The following is a 17,987-nucleotide window of genomic DNA, read 5'->3' as shown; positions in this document are numbered from 1 at the left end:
TAAGTATGTGATAATAAATAATAACTAAATAGAAGACTTAATAACTTAAATAATATGAGAGAATTCTGTATTTCTAGACATGTTTCCTAATCGAGATGAGGATGAACTGTGGACAGAAGCTCCTCCTCAGTCTCCCTGAACTGGACTTTAGGCAGTGGTCTGTCTGACCACAGCTCAGAAGTAGGCTGCTGTTGGGATGGCTGGTATCATGGATGATTTTCTTTTCCCTGGTCTTACATCACTTGTTGTAAATGTCCTCAAAGTTAGAGAGAGCACAATCAGTGATGCGTTTAGCTGACCACATCACTCTCTGCAGACCCTGGTGGTCCTGATGCATGCTGTTCCCAAACCAGGTTGTAATACTTCTTGTCTTCATTTCAAAGTTTTACATTTGGTTTCATTATGTATGTCTTTATCAAAAATACAGTGATATAACATCAAAAAAAGATAATAAATGGAGGTTTTAATCTAAATTTGGTTCTCTTTTACATGAACGCATTATAATTGGTCTCAAGTTGGCTGACGACTCAGACAAGGTTTTTAGTTCCTTCTGCTCAGTGCCTGAAGGGACATTTTCGATCATTCAGTTCCGTCAAACAATCCTAATGGTGCCTTTTATCTTTGTGTTAATAACACACAACAACCACCAGACTACATGCTCGAGGCGGGGACTTTCCCGGATTATTGTTGACTTTTCTTTTTCCACATTCAGAAAGTATTCCTGCAGTACTATGATTTAGGAGAAAAAAAAATCATCCCTCATTTTACAGGGATGAGTCATTCTGTACTTTCTGCTCACCTAGGGAAAATGCATCGTGTAGTTAGACTAGTTTCATATTCGATTTTTGTTGAAACCTTGCAAGTACCACATGTTTTATTACTATTCACACCTAGCACCACTGAAAAACGATTTACACAGTAAGCATAATCTTAACTTGTGTCACACATGTGCGACTAGGAGCGAGCTGAAGGGACCAAGTGAAGGTAATTACCCGCCAGGCCAGGGGGTGGCGGGGTGCTCTAAACCTTTGTCTGTTATTTCTGCAGATCAAATACGGGAAAACCTACCTGACCTGACGTCACTTCCTGTCCCGGCACCTAGACGGACGTCACTTCCTGTCCCACTGTCCCAGCACCCAGATTGACATCACTTCCTGTCCCGGCACCCAGACGGACGTCACTTCCTGTCCCGGCACCCAGACTGACGTCACTTCCAGGTTACAAGACATAAAAGCCTCCATCTTGGCTAACTCAAACAGTTCAATGGGGAACTCGAATAAGCAACATCGCTGTACCCAAGATAATCCTTTGCAGCTAGGAACAATATACGGGTGGCTGCCCCAAACCTTTTGAAAGTGTTGAAACTCGTTCTTTTACAGTGGTGTAGCCAGCAGGATGGCCTCCTGGTGGAATAGGAAGCTGAACCAACAAAATGTCTCAACACATCATCGTAATGGACCACCAAAGACCTATCAGGTAGGAGAGTACCGTTCTTGTGTTGCCGAGCTGGGGTCTGATGGTGTGTGTCGGGGGGATCTGGAGTATGTTCTGACCAGTTCTCCTTAAAAAGAACATGGGAGCGTAGGCAGAAGAGCTACAGACAAGATCCAGGTTCTGAAAGGAACACAGTGGAGACCTGTTATGGGCTTCAAAGGATGGGGACCAACCCAAAGAAACCCACACAGAAAAATGTCTGTGGAAAAGGTGGGGGTGTCCTAGGTCGGCAGGTGAGGGATGTAATGAACTGGGAGTACAACCCAGAGGATTCTCTCAGAGAACAGGCCATGAATCTATGGGCAAAAGTCGGGTGTTGGCTACGGCCATATAATAAAAGTGCCCGAAAGATTGTAGAAAAGGTGGCTTGTGCAATTATAATAAATGGCCTACCCACTAAACTAGCCCAGCTGACCTGGGGACAATCATATAATAATATGATCACCCTCCTGGGGATCATTAACACCTTAGGGGAGGAAACCTACTTGAGAGAACCAGAACAGAATCCCTGTGAACCCAGAGGGACTTGTGCCACTAAATTAGGGTCTTTTTCTTACATTGCGGAGCATGCTTTGGATTGCTTCGCGAGGTGACACGAGGGTCTGCGGAGAGACACAGAACGAGGGGCAGAGTGCTCCTGCTAATCCTTTGGCCTTTGCTCATACGGGAGAAGCATTAGTCAATGGCTTTAAAGTACCATCTTTATTTGACTCTGGCAGTAACGTTACCATTGTTGCTCGCCATTTGGTTTTGCCGCGACAAAAGTTAAAAATAAATACCCGTCTAACCTGTATTCATGGGGACGTCCGATCATACGAGTCCGCCCACTGCTGCATTTGCCAAAACGGAGTGGTTAAAAAAATAGTAGTGGCGGTGCACGGTAATCCTCCGTTCCCCTTGATACTAGGTAGAGATTGGTCTGATAAAAACTAAGGGAAAACAATCGCTATCCCTACAAAAACACTAGGTCTTGTTATGGATGCTGATTCTGCGTCCTTGGCTACCTCCATGCCGTGTACACAGCCAGTAGGGGAGCAGAATGCGGCCTTACAGAATGACGTGGAAATGGCCGGACCGTCGCAGAGCGATATGTCATCTCCAAGCGCTGCGCCGGCCCGGTCTGAAACCACGCCCCTTGAAGTCGAGTCTGATCCCCTCAGTCGTCTACAATTTCAGTTTAGACAGACACCAGCTTCATTTAAAAGGGAGCAATGGAATGATGACTCCCTTAAATTTGCAAAAAATGCAGTTGCTTTAGTAGATGGCCAGCGCACAACCCATCCCATGCCACAAGGTCCCCACTTTGTATTAAATAATGACCTTTTATATCGGGTGTCAGATCATGAAGGAGAGGTAAGGTCACTGCTCTTAGTTCCATGGACTTACCGGCGACAAGTCTGTGAACTAGCTCATACCCACCTGCTGGGAGCCCATCTGGGCCCCGAGAAAACTTTAGAGCGAATTAAGCTCCGATTTTTTTGGCCTGGTATTAATGAGGAGGTCCGCTGTTTTTGCATGTCCTGCCCGGAATGTCAATTACGGCAGATTCCTAGGAAGGACCGTGCTCCTTTAATTCCTTTACCCCTAATTGATGTCCCATTTGAACGTATTGGGGTTGACCTGGTGGGACCCCTAGAACCTTCAGAAAGAGGACACAAAAATATAATGGTCCTGGTGGATTATACTACTCGATATCCTGAAGCTGTTCCACTACGTTCAGCCACTTCCAAAAATATCGCACGGGAGTTAGTAAGAGTATTTGCGTGAGTCGGAATCCCTAAAGAAATCCTGACGGATCAAGGGACTCCATTTACCTCGGAGACGTTCAGGGAGACAGCTAAGTTACTGAAAATAAAACATTTAAAGACATCTGTATATCATCCTCAAACAGATGGTCTAGTTGAGAGGTTTAATCAAACTCTCAAACAGAGATGTTATGCAAAGTAGTTAAAGAAGACGGAAAGAACTGGGATCAGCTCCTCCCCCTCATCCTTTTTGCAAATCGGGAAGTCCCACAAACCTCCACAGGGTTCTCACCCTTTGAATTATTGTATGGACGACAACCCTGGGGTTTATTGGATATATTAAAAGAAGGATGGGAAGAGGAGGTCATTCCCTCTGTAAATATACTTGACTATATCGCACAATTACGCAATAGATTTGCAAAAATTAGACCTATCCTACATTCTCACATGGAGAAAGCGCAAGCAGCCCAGGCTCGTTGTTACAACCGTGGCACATCGCTTCGGGAGTTCCACCCGGGGGATTGTGTCATGGTATTGGTTCCTACCTCACACTCCAAATTATTGGCTCATTGGCAAGACCCATATGAAGTTAAGGAGAGGAAGGGTCTGGTCGATTATTTAGTTATCCAACCTAATCGTCGACCTAAAGAGCGGATTTATCATGTCAATTTGCTGAAACCGCGGAAGGAAAGGGATCCCGATCCCTCCTCCGGACAGCCCTGCTCACTCTTGGCTCATAAATTACACCTTAACCTCGGTGATAATTTGACTCGCCAACAACGACAGGAATTCGAAGCAGTTATCCTGTCTGTCCCAGAGGTAGTGAGCGAAATTCCTGGACGAACCTCCCTGATTGCGCATGACATAGTGATGAAACCATGGGTTATAGTCAGGGAACGCCCATATCGGATTCCCGAAGCAAAAAAGGCAGAAGTGGAGTTGAAGATCAAACAAATGCTGGATCTAGGTGTGATAGAGGAAAGTTTTAGTCCCTGGTCCAGTCCAATCGTGTTGGTCAAAAAGCCGGACGGAAGTTGGAGGTTTTGCAATGACTTCCGTCGGCTTAACCAAGTCTCCCAATTCGACGCCTATCCGATGCCACGAGTGGATGACCTCCTCGAGCGGCTAGGACATGCCAAATTTTTGACTACTCTTGATATGACAATGGGGTACTGGCAGGTTCCCTTAACGGACTCCACAAAGGAAAAGACTGCGTTTAGCACTCCTAGCGGACATTGGCAGTATTGTGTACTTCCATTCGGATTACATGGGGCCCCGCTACCTTCCAACGTCTAGTGGACAAAGTGCTCCGACCCCATAATTCGTACAGTGCTGCCTACTTGGATGACATTGTCATCTATTCCAGCACATGGAAGGAACATCTACTGCAGGTTGATGCTGTATTACGAACACTAGCAAATGCCAGACTTCGTATTAATCCAAAGAAATGCTATTTTGGATTGGTCGAAGCCAAATATTTAGGTTACCTAGTGGGCCGGGATACAGTCAAACCACAATGCTCCAAAATAGATGCCATAATGAATTGGCCCCAACCGATAACCAAGCGGCAGGTACAAGCATTTCTCGGTTTAGCGGGTTACTATCGCTGGTTTGTACCCCGGTTTTCCGAGAGAGCAACGCCCTTGACAAACCTGACAAAGAAGGGGAAACATAACCACGTGGTTTGGTATGATAATACTGACGCTGCATTTAGTGACCATAAGCAGGCCCTTATGTCAGCTCCTATTTTGAAGAAACCTGACTTTACATTGCCTTTTATTCTCCAGACGGATGCTTCGGACACAGGTCTTGGTGTCGTGCTGTGTCGATGGAGTGGAACACCCCGTGATGTATCTGAGTCGGAAACTGTTGGACCGAGAGACCAGGTATGCAGCAGTGGAGTGGGAGGCTTTGGCAATTAAATGGGCGATTACGCAGCGTAGGTACTACCTCCTGGGTCGGGAATTCACCCTGGTGACTGACCATGCACCATTTCAGTGGATGGCGTTACACCGGGACTCGAATCCACGAGTCACAAGGTGGTTTTTGGACCTACAGCCTTATAAGTTTTCGGTCGTTTATCATCGAGGTCTGCTGCAGGCCAATGCTGATGCCCTTTCCCAGTGCCACAACCTCACGAGCAGGTACGCCCGACCCAATGGGTCTGGGCTGAGGGGGGCGTGTCACACACGTGCAACTAGGAGCGAGCTGAAGGGACCAAGTGAAGGTAATTACCCGCCAGGCCAGGGGGTGGCGGGGTGCTCTAAACCTTTGTCTGTTATTTCTGCAGATCAAATACAGGAAAACCTACCTGACCTGACGTCACTTCCTGTCCCGGCACTTAGACAGATGACACTTTCTGTCCCGGCACCCAGACTGACGTCACTTTCTGTCCCGGCACCCAGACTGATGTCACTTCCTGTCCCGGCACCCAGACTGACGTCACTTCCGGGTTACAAGACATAAAAGCCTCCATCTTGGCTAACTCAAACAGTTCAATGTGAAACTTGAATAAGCAACATCACTGTACCTATGATAATCCTTTGCAGCTAGGAACAATATACGGGTGGCTGCCCCAAACCTTTTGAAAGTGTTGAGACTCGCTCTTTTACACTTGCATCAAGCCAATGAATGCAATCAGTATGAGAAGAATTAAAAATTGGTGACATGGTGGGTTTTTTTTTTGAGTGGTTAAACCTAAATGAGGGTGCAATGTTAGCATTGTCAGCACTCATATATTGAGATGTGCTACTGAAACTGTCATTTTTATCATTTGCTGTAATTCACTATAACAGTTTTCATCTGTATCATCAGCTCTGTTTCTAATGGGTGTGGTTCTCCACCAGGGCCATGCTTTGTCTCCTGTCCTGTTTGTGATTTTCATGGACAGGATATCAGGAGACAGCCAGGGAGGAGAGTATGACCAGTTTGATGGCCTTAAAAGTGAATCACTGTTTTTTTGTAGATTTATGATCCTGTTTGCTTAGTTGGGCTGTGAACTCCAGTACACATTTGGGATGGCATGTGAGTGTGAAGAGGAAGGGTTGATGATCAGCACCTTCAAATCTGAGGCAATGGTTCTCTGTAGGATAAAGTTGGACTGTCCTGTCTGAGTGAGAGGTGAGTGACTGGCTCAAGAGAAAGAAGTAGTTCGGAGTCTTGTTCATAAGTGGGATGGTGACATTGACAGACGAACCAGCGCAGTTTGCGTAGTTATGCAGTGGCTATACCTAATCGTATTGGTAAAGAAGGACTTCAGTCAGAAGTTGAAGCTCTCGATTTACCACTTGAGCTACACCTCTACCCTCACCTATGGTCATGAGCTTTGGGTAATGAACGAAAGAATGAGTTCACAGGTACAAGCAGCCAAAATGAGCTTTCTCTGCAGGGTAGATGGGCTCTTCCTTAGAGACAGGGCGAGGAATGCAGACATCTGGAAGAGGCTTGGAGTAGAGCTGCTGACCCTCCTCATCAAGAGGACCCAATTGAAGTGGTCTGAAACTGATGCTTCCTGGATGCCTCTCTGTGGAGGTTTTACAGGCACGACCAGCTGGGAGGAGACTCTGGGAAAGACCCAGGGCTCCTTAGGAGAGTTATATCACCCACATGGTCTGAGAACCCCTTGGGATCCCACAGTATGAGTTACCAAATGTGACTGAGGGCAGGAAAGTATGGACCTCACTGTTAAGATTGTTGCACTTGCAACCTGCTTTGAATAAGTGGTGGAGAATGAATGAATGAATAAATGAATGAATGAATAAATTAATTAATGCACTTGTTGCACTGTTTTCTGTGTTATTTATGTGGTCACGTTCTTCATTGGACAGTCTGTCTCTCTTTGCTTCACACTTTCCTCTTCTTCATTTGCTTTGTCATTGCTGCTTTGACCAGGTGTGTCATGCAACTTAAAAGCTCCCATGCATAAGTCCTAAAATGTCCTAAAAATTGCCACTAGAAGGGAAAACCATCAAACCCAGCTAGTAACAAGGACAAACACAGGATCTTTGTAAAATAAAAGATTTACTCTTCTGAAAGGGCTCTATAAACAGAAAGCAATACTGTGATGCACTAAAGGCAAAACTGCAGCACTGGACACAACAAGAAAGCAAAGAAGGAGACAAACCCCTAAAACAAAGAAAGAAAAGCATGCTGAAGATCCTTCCACATGCATGGAGAAAGCCAACCAGGAAAGAAACAAAACATTGCCTTAAACATAAGTAGACCTATTTTGCTTCCAAAAACTATTAATTGTATCTGAATAGTTCAGACTAAACCAGCAGTTATATTATGGAATTGGTGTCACAGTGACTGAAAGGTAAAATCTCTGAGAAGGATAAATTCTTGCACTCATAATTACTTCCTAAATTCAATAAGAAACTGCAGAGATACATCTCACACAAGCACACATTGAAACTCTGTTTGGAAGGAGGTAATCCAGTGTAGACTAGCGGTGAGTTAATGAATGCTATGGTGCCGCACTAGAAACGTAACAACAAGCTAAAGAAACTATCCATCTTGATCACATGAGTTGCAAGATCATAATTCACAAGTTGTGTGCCTTTTTCGATGCAAGTGGAAATGGCCTGTCTAAGCGAAGAGGTAGAATTCATAAGTTATGTGCCCTTTTCTACGGGAGAAAGAAAGTTCAATTAAGCTGTCAAAATTTAGTGTTTTTGTATTGTTTGCTACTGTCTTTCGTCTATATTATGTAGTATGTATATATACTTGCATAAATCCTATATCTTCTATTATCCTTATAAATAAATTACATTATTTTATTTATTGCAACAAGCGTGTTTAGGTTATTTGTTAAAAAGTAATCTATCGCCTTGCTGAACTAAAACAGAGAAAGTGAAAGTGTTTAATGTAGAATTTCAACAATTTATGAATCTCATTCATAAATTGCTCAGAACGCTTCATATTTCTGGAATCTCGACTGGCAGAGGTGGCCTTAGGGGTGTGTGGGGCATAGGGCTGACCAACCTCATGCAGGGCCGGTTACGTCAAACGCTGGTACGGTTATGTGTGGACTGTATAAACTTGTGTGTGAATTTAATAAAAATAATGTTAACATATACCAGATTTTCTCATTACAGTATTCAGCAAAATTTTTGCACGATAACCTGGACTTTATCAAAATATAATAATATAATCTATTAAAAAAGTGCAATTCATAATTCATGGCGATACTACGACAGTGCAAAATGCGATGCGGTGTCAATGCGGAAATTAGCAGGACCTCTTCTAGAAAAGTTCCCAAGTATAATCTGAGTCTCGATATGCAGGATGTCATAGTCATAACTCATGTTGATGTCATGTCAGCCAGTTATCACTAGCGATACATGTTTTTGTGCATTTATATTTGGACATGGTTATGGCCTACAAATAAAATGTGAATTTCAGTGTTTCGATGGGATGTGTGAAATTAACGTGGAGGTATCATGAAATCTCTTACCGGTTTCCAGGTTCAGAGACGAAAATCCTCTTTTCTTGCCTTCCTATTGGAAACGTCGTTGGTGACATCTTCAGAGTCTAATCTGGATGCAATGTCTTTTTCTATAGATAGGATCACCAGACTGCAAAGCCTGTCTTGAGACATGGTTGATCTATATTGGAGAATGTAACTTGACAAATCCACTCGAATGGGACACGCGGACCTCAAAAGCGGGACCACTTTAGGTACAGGGTCTGGGGTGGTCGCCCCACTTGCCAGCCCCAAACACCGCTCATGCCAACTGGAAAGCGAAACAGTGATCCTTCACTCAGCCTATGTTAATTTGGCATCACTGGTGTGGGTGTCTCATAAATTGTTTTAATTAATTACCATCATTGCCAAAGGCAAAATTAATAATTAACTGAGTGATAAGACTGTTACAGTGTTCTTTCCTATAATATTGTGACACACAACTTTCAAGGACATTGGAACACTCAGTTTCCAATGATTTGGGTGACCTCAACTATCATCTGTTTAGCATCTTTAATTTTATGGTACGACATAGCATATCAATAATTTAAAAAGATGAGAGGTGACAATGAAGTAAAATCAAACATTGCCCTACTAACCTGATTTCATACATTCAGGAGGTAATCAAGTTGTAATAGTCCCATGAACATTATAAGTTAATTATGCAGTAAATTGTTTTTCAAACAGCTTGGAATTTTTTTTTTATTTTGATACAATTGCTGTAATTTCCTGAGTGGTGATGACTCAGACAGCATCTTGTTTTACTTCCAGTTTCTATTCCTGTTTTGGAAGATTAAAACATTAAGACAGTTTTCATTTTTTTCTTCAAAGGTTTTCATACGAATTTGTTTAGTGTGCTGGTTTTCATTGCTTTATCTAATATTTTGAAATGAGTAATATAGATAGTTTTACTAGAATTCGGTCCAATCCGTGTGTTCCTAATACCTTTCAGTATCAGTTGATCGTATGTGCTTAATTACAAGCCTGAGACAGAAGGTGAAATAAAAGGCAACAATTTGGAGGTCTTAGTCTGTATTGGAATCATTTGGTTTCCACCATTATCCCATCAATAGATAGATAGATAGATAGATAGATAGATAGATAGATAGATAGATAGATAGATAGATAGATAGATAGATAGATAGATAGATAGATAGATAGATAGATAGATACTTTATTAATCCCAAGGGGAAATTCACATAATCCAGCAGCAGTATACTGATAGGAAAAAAAAAAAATTTAATTAAATAGTAATAAAAATGAAAAAAAAAATAAAAATAAAAAAGCAGACAATAACTTTAGTCAATTGTTTACCTGATGATTTTTGAAGAGGTAGATAATTCATTTTTGCCTTTTTTAATCCTTAAAGTCCTGCTTCACGTATTACGTTTTGCTCTGCTGGATTTCTTCAGGTGAATCTTTCACTTCTGGTTTATCTTTTTGGAGGCGTGGGACTCATTTGAACTTCTTATACTCAGGTTATGGGTTTTTTTTCTGTATTTTTTCTTCTTTTTGTTCTGTTATTCTCTAACAAATATTTTGTTTATTGTGTTAATAAGAATCCCCACCCCCTAATCCCAGATGGGTATGCTTCCTCAGTCCCTGCTCCACATTCCAGCTCAATAGGTGGCAGTAATACACCTTTACATTGGTCTGCCAACTGCCAGAAAAACTCAGAAGAAGAAGTAGAAAACTTAGGGGTGATGATTCACCCCCTGCTGCGCGCTGCCGAGAGTTGATTCTACAATAAAATAAAATAAAAATAAAAAGAGTAATAAAAATCATCACCCCAAAAGCAGATAGTAGACATCATGTAGTATATGTGTACCAAAGAATACTTTGAAATTTATTTGTTTCCAGCACCTTTTGACTCACCGGTATGAGGAAAAACTCCACATATGATATACCAGTAATGTCGTACTGCACGATAACGTGCAGTGAATACACTTCCTAGTTGTCATCCTCTTTTTCTGTACGTTTACCATTCGTTTGCTCAGAGGTTGATGCGCTTGCTGCTTCCTGAGCAGCTCTTCTTTTCTCCACCCTAGTGGCCTGCTGCTTCTCTTCTTTCTTTCTGTGGCATATTTTCGCGTTAAAACTGATTAAGTCGGTGTTTGTATTGCAATTACGTAGTACGTTTTCTTTAATTTTTCACTTAAGCTGACACTTAAGTCTTTAATCTGCCTTAAGAACGATTAGCGAAGGTGATAGGGAATGAGAATGGCACCCTTACGCATGCTCCGCCCTGCTGTGCGCTGCAGAGAGTTGATTCTACAATAAAATAAAAATAAAAAGACTAATAAAAATCACCACCCCGAAAGCGGATAGTAGACGTCATGTAGTATATGTGTGCCAAATTTTAAGTCAATAGGTGAAACGGTTTGCGAGTTACAGGTGATTTAAAATCCTGGACAGACAAACGAACAGCCATTGGTAGCGTATTATATAAGAAGACTGTTTAACTGTCTAGTCTCTCTATTATATAAAAAAATCTCTTGACGTGACAAGACTTTTTAGGAGACTAGACCTTTTGGGAAAGATTTTTTCAAGTCCCATGAGACAAGAACATTGTCATGATATTTTTAAAAGTCACGCCCTCCTAACAACCATTTTCAAACAAGACCACGGCACTCTCACCTCTCTGTCTTGTGAATGCTTTTGACAGACACACTTCCTGCGCTCTCAGCTCTTATAAATGTTCTCGTTTTCCTCACTTTAAGTTCCCAGTTAAAGAAGATGCATTATGTCCAAATCTTATTGAAGAATTTCATCATGAAAGGTTATCAACAGAAAAAAGTACACGGGCAATCCTAGCACCTAGAAACGAGGAAGTCAAATTAAAATACGCCAAAAATGTTGATCGGTAACACGGCAAAATGGTTAAATGCATATCGATAGACTCTGCTGAAACAGTTGATGGCGATCGTGCGGAAGATGAAAACCTCAACTTACAATATCATGAAGGATATCTACAACCGTTAACACCATCTGGTCTTCCACCGCACAAATTACTGTAGAAAGAAGGATGTATCCAAAAAAGGTAATGTAGTTCATCTTCCACAGATAACATTAGACACCAAAGGAGATCTTCATATGCCATTTGTATTAAAACGTTAACAGTTTCCCATTAGAATAGCTTTTGCAAAGACAATTTACAAATCTAACATTCAAAAAAGTCATTTTATTTAATAGAGAGAAAGAAACGAAATTCAATCACAGGCAGTTATACGTCGTGTGGATGCAAATGTAACACTTCACATGAAAATTACAATCTGTTTAAATTGTAAATCTACATCCCCATACGCGAGTGGCAGCACCACAAATAAGCTAACGTGTAGCGCTGGCCAGGGGGTTGGTGAGTGAAGCAAGCAGGGGGCAAAGCCCCCTAGTTATACAAAGTATTGAGCTTTCAGGATCAGCCCTCTCCATTTCTGGCTCTCTAAACCCTTATTTTTATGTCATTTTATGGCCATATTTTGAGCAGGAAATTGAACCCTCATAATAAGGAGCGAGTCGATAGGTGTCTTCAGCTAAAATGATCGGAACGTCTTAAAGTTGTGCACATCAACTGATCCCATGAGTTCACCCCCTTAATGAAATACGAGGAGTCAAAGTTACTCCTTTTCCCCTCCTCGGGATTGGAAACATAGGTATGAGGTGTGACGTTGTATTGTATTTCAAGGTTGCTGATCACTATTATGATAATATTTTTGGTATTTGATTCTTTACTGGTGGTCCTAGCCCTCTAACAGCCACTCCCAGAAGGTTAAGCATTTTAAACATAAGAATGTAGGGTATAATTTTAAACTATTTCAGCGATTACGATTATGGTGTACTTTTTGATATTTAATCCTTTTCTAGGGGTTTAACCCTCTATGGTTCTCTAACAAAGGGTAAAAAATAACCCGTTTCTAGCACAATCAAGAATATTTAGGCTTTAAACATTTAAATTAAAGCACACGTTTTAATATTTCATATATTTGATACAACTGTTAAATCTTACGGGTTAGGTTGGCTTACGCTAATTCAGACTTTTTTTTAATAGCACATGACACAGCTATAATTGGGCCAGGCCTGTTGTCTTATAAACAACATACAGTGGGCTCATAAAGTATTTGGACCCTGTCACTTTGTTCACATTTTGTTATGTTACAGCATTGTGCTAAAATGTTTAAAATTAATTTTTTTCCCCACATCAAGCAACACTCAGTGCTCCAGAATGACAGAGCAAAGACTGAAGTTTAGACATTTTTGCAAATTTATCAAAAATAAAACCCTGAAATGTCACATTGACACACGTATCGAGACCCTTTGTTGCCATTGCAGATTCTGAAGATACTTGCATGGCTGCCTCTTTGAAAACCTGCTGGCGGCAGACCTTTGGCTGTCTGACTTGCTTCTGTCTCTGCAAATAATTTCAGGCTTACTTGATGATGTTGAGATCAGGGCTCTGTGATGGCCATAACATGTTACTGGATTCCCTGCTCTTCCTGTTGTGGCCACAAGGGACCATCAGAAAGCCTCAAACCACAGACACAGTAAAGCACCACACGTTGATAGGATAAAATAAAGGATTTTTCTTTCTTTCCCAGGCACCTCTTCACAATCCTCCCAATAACAAGCCACAATTATACAATACATGAATCTAATACGTAAACTGCCAATTCTTCCTCCCTCTCTGCCTCCATTGAGTTTCGCCCGCTGCCTCCTGACTCTGAATTGTCCATGTGTGGCACTGGGCTTCCTTTTATGCCAGACCCGGGAATGCTTTCAGTGTCATGCCACATCTTTCAGGAAGCACATAATGAAAGTAGTTAGGTCCTTCCCTGACAGCACCCTCCATTAGAACGTAGGGACCCCAACAGGATTGCACTTCCATATCCCAAGCATCCCTGCAGGTGTCCCAACTGGGTTCTGATATGAGGACCACTTCCACCTTCTGTATGGGGGATGGAACCTCTCCCGAATCTCAGCTTCTGCTGGTCCATCTATTATCTACAGGGTGGTCCAGATCTAATTATGCAGATCCAGATCGTCTGGATGACTTTGATGTATGTGGGAATGACTCCAGTTCGGCGCTAAGGCAATTCTTCATGTCATCATTTCATACACTTCTCGATGGTCCGGGATTTTTCAGGTGATATTCTATGTAATAAACTTAATAAGTCATAGCGTAATGAAAATTGCATAATTAGATCTGGACCACCCTATACTGCCTTCTGGACACAAAGTTATTTCTCCGCTCCGCTGGCTAATTCGTTGTCACTCCACCCTATTATCCAGGTATTGTATTTTCTCCTGTCTCAACCAGGATGCCAGTTCTCCTCCTACACTGTATTTGGGGTCATTGCCATTGTGCACAATGAAGCTGGGGTAGATCAGACGCTTCCTTGATGGGACTGCATGACGAATACAAATCTGCCTGTAAGGGAAACATCGGTTTTAAACAAATCTCCCAACGCTGTAATGCAAAACCAAACCTGCGTGGAACCTCCACCATACCTCACTGTTGTCTGCAGACCATCATCCAGCACCTTTGATGAAAAAACTGTTAGAGCCGAAACTTTCCAATTTTGACTCATCAGTCCAGACCACCTTCAATCATTTTTGTGCACCCCAGTAATTGCTTTTCAAGAATAAGCAAATCATTTGGCTTTATTTTCACCTCAGTGGAATGGATGTTTGGTCAAAACTCTTCCCTGAAAACCACAATTGATTAGACTTCTGTAGACTGTAAATGAGTGTACCAGGGTCCCAAGATGTTTATGACCCTTCTGAACTGATAGCAATGCTCTATGCAGCATCTTTCAGTTCTGAAGGGATATAAGACTGATGTATTTCTTCTTTTCTGTAGCTGACCACTATGTTTGTGGTCCTCAACGTTTCCAGTTTGTTATACTTCTTCAGAGGAGCTTGGACAGCACATCTGGAAACACCTGTAATGATAGATATTGTGTCTTGTCCCTGTCCTTACTTCTGACATGGTGAAAGATTTCAGATTAAACTGCCACATTTACTACAGCCTCACCTTTTCAGTTGAGTTGTCCCTCCCCAGTTTTATTTCCTCTTCTCAGTTTCTGGTTCAGTTCATCACTTTGGTTCAACCTACACATGATGTCATGGATCAGTAGCCCCTCAATCAGTACTGGCCTATTCGCCTACAAAGATCTCACGGTTTTATCTAGCAAGTACTCTATTATTTTTAAGGATGTTCAAATATCTTATTGTATTGCCTTACGTTTTGCAAAATGAATATTTGGAACTCTAACACAAGCTCTTTTCAATTGACACACTAATCCAGAAGACCATCTAAAGCAAATAGTTTGGTGAATAACCTAGAGCTCTTAAAACATTTCAGCAGTAGTGTAATGGGCAGCAAGCATGGGCTGGAGTTCTGACTGGTCTGGAACTGGGATCTGTCACGGAGGAGTGACAAATGACTGTCTTTAAAATTTTGTGCAGTGTTTTGATCACCCATGAGGGACACCCCCCCAAATTCCCAATAATTCAATGGGTTAGGGTTAAGGTTAGGCATTAGGGTTAAGTCTCTGTGTGCCATTAATAGTGGGAATTACCGCTCTGCCTTAGATGGCTGGGTGTCCACGCAATGAATTGTTAAAGTCTGATCAGGTCTCTGTTCTTCTGAGATGGGGATTATGTGACGTGAGTAACTGAGATTTTGTCATGGACCTGCTGATATTGCTTGCTGTTGTCCAATGTCGGTCACCATTGATGCCTATTGTGTCATAAATTTTGTTATCTACGTTCTGCATTAAAACCTGAGATTCAAGATTTTTCTCGGCCTGCACTACAAACCACATGGAGTAACTAACATATAAAAATATTTTTGTCAGGTGGAATACTCCTTTAACCCTTACACATATAGAGAATGGTGAGAGATGAGCAAAAGCAAGACCCTAAAATCAAAGGGCGGGATATTGGTGTCTGCATGGTTTTACTTGTTTTCTACCCACATCCCCAAAGATATGGTGGTTAGGTTAACTGGTAATTCCAAAATGGCCCAAGACTGATTATGGGGTGTGTGTGTGTGAGTGGGCCCTGTGGAGGACTGGCACCTGGTCTTCTTCCCTGAATTACATCCACCTCTGCCAGACTACAGCACCCCTTTATCACTGAACTGCATTAAGTGGGTTTGGGAATGTACAGTAAAACTTTTGTTAAAAAAAATGCGGCCTACCATTCCAAATATCTTCCAAGAATGATTTCCCTCACATTTGTCTTTGTCACTTTTACTCCAAAGAAGCCCTTCTTGAGCATCTTCCTCCGTCTCTTTATTAAACATGCTTTTCTGTTTTTTGGTGGACCGGAGTCAGACTTTCTCACTCTCAGGACAGACATCTAGTTAATTGCAGGGCTCACATACTCACCATCTCTTACAGACATCGATTAAACTGAGTTTAAGTCCACTGGATTTGGGTACCTGTAGAAAAATACATACAAACATGAGAAGAACAGGCATTAGAACATAAGAAATTTGACAAATGAGAAGAGACTGTTCAATCCATCAAGCTCATTTGTTTAGCTAATAGGTATGAAGTCCCAATTTATCATCCAGATACTTCATAAAGGTTGACGAGGTTTCTGCTTCAACTCCAGGTTTAGGTTCTTTGTTCCAGAGTCCTACAACTCTTTGGGTAAAGAAGTCTTCAGTCTTAAATGGTCTTCCCTTTAATCTCCACTGGTGTCCTTGAGTATGCGATTCACCCTTAAGTTGAAAGACCTCTATTGGATGTACTTCATCAATGCCTTTAATAATTTTGAATACCTGGAGTAGGTCCCCATGTTGTCTCCTCTGATCAAGATTAAACAGGTTTAATTTCCTCTGTCTGTCACAGCAGGACATGCCCACAAGTCCCATGATGCACTTGGTTGCTCTCCTCTGCACATAGGGTTACCAGATGTCCCTTATATATGGGATATGTGCTATATTTGATCATTTTGTCCCCTGTCCCGTACTGACCCTTCAGGGACACCCAAATGTCCCGTACAATATTTAGTTCATTTTTAAATTTTGTAATAAAAATATATTTTTACTACCTTCATATGGTACTTAGTTGTCATTTTATAAGTAATTATGCTTCATTTTCTGAGATTCCTTTGACGAAAATGACCCAAATGTAACAAGGAAATGAGTGTTTGTTGCCTGTTTGTTAATTGTTCAGTTGCTCTGGTAGGCTAAAGATGGCGACACTCTTACCGTTTGGCTCTCCGGCGACTGTCGACAAAGTGTGGTGTTACTACTCGCCATGGCCCACTTGTTTTCTAACTGCCTGTATTAAATAATAATAATATTTCTCTGTTGTCTGTATTAAATAAATATTTTCAAATAATTTCACTTTTGCAGAATTTTTTTTAGCTTGTACTAAATATTTATCAAATGATTTTACTTTTGTTTTCCTCATAACTTATTAAAATCATTGCTTTATGTTTTTAACTTAGGTCTCTACTTTTATATAAAATATTGGTCTGGGTGTGTAGGGGGCATGTATAAATTTATATAAAGTTAGGTCCATAAATATTTGGACAGAGACAACTTTTTTCTAATTTCGGTTCTGTACATTACCACAATGAATTTTAAATGAAACAACTCAGATGCAGTTGAAGTGCAGACTTTCAGCTTTAATTCAGTGGGTGAACAAAATGATTGCATAAAAATGTGAGGCAACTAAAGCATTTTTTGAACACAATCCCTTCATTTCAGGAGCTCAAAAGTAATTGGACAATTAACTCAAAGGCTATTTCATGAGCAGGTGTGTTCAAGTCCGTCGTTATGTCTTATCAATTAAGCAGATAAAAGGCCTGGAGTTGATTTGAGGTGTGGTGCTTGCATGTGGAAGATTTTGCTGTGAACAGACAACATGCGGTCAAAGGAGCTCTCCATGCAGGTGAAAGAAGCCATCCTTAAGCTGCGAAAACAGAAAAAACCATCTGAGAAATTGCTACAATATTACAAGTGGCAAAATCTACAGTTTGGTACATCCTGAGAAAGAAAGCAAGCACTGGTGAACTCAGCAACGCAAAAGACCTGGACGTCCACGGAAGACAACAGTGGTGGATGATCACAGAATCATTTCCATGGTGAAGAGAAACCCCTTCACAACAGCCAACCAAGTGAACAACACTCTCCAGGGGGTCTGCGTATCGATATCCAAGTCTACCATAAAGAGAAGACTGCATGAAAGTAAATACAGAGGGTGCACTGCAAGGTGCAAGCCACTCATAAGCCTCAAGAATAGAAAGGCTAGATTGGACTTTGCTAAAGA

At 41.6% G+C, this 17,987-nt stretch overlaps 1 long non-coding RNA gene across 1 annotated transcript; it reads left to right on the top strand.

Moving 5' to 3' along the window:
• The first annotated feature begins 1,188 nt into the window (after positions 1 to 1,188).
• LOC120516005 lies at positions 1,189 to 5,800 on the top strand. Its single transcript, XR_005630746.1, has 3 exons — positions 1,189 to 1,476; positions 5,027 to 5,125; positions 5,530 to 5,800. It is a non-coding gene; the product is annotated as an uncharacterized LOC120516005 (long non-coding RNA).
• The last annotated feature ends 12,187 nt before the right edge of the window (positions 5,801 to 17,987 follow it).

Source organism: Polypterus senegalus, chromosome 15 (assembly GCF_016835505.1).
Source record: "Polypterus senegalus isolate Bchr_013 chromosome 15, ASM1683550v1, whole genome shotgun sequence".
NCBI classification, from domain to species: domain Eukaryota; kingdom Metazoa; phylum Chordata; class Cladistia; order Polypteriformes; family Polypteridae; genus Polypterus; species Polypterus senegalus.
Note: the sequence above shows the minus strand (reverse complement) of the source record. Positions and strands in the feature narration are given on the sequence as shown.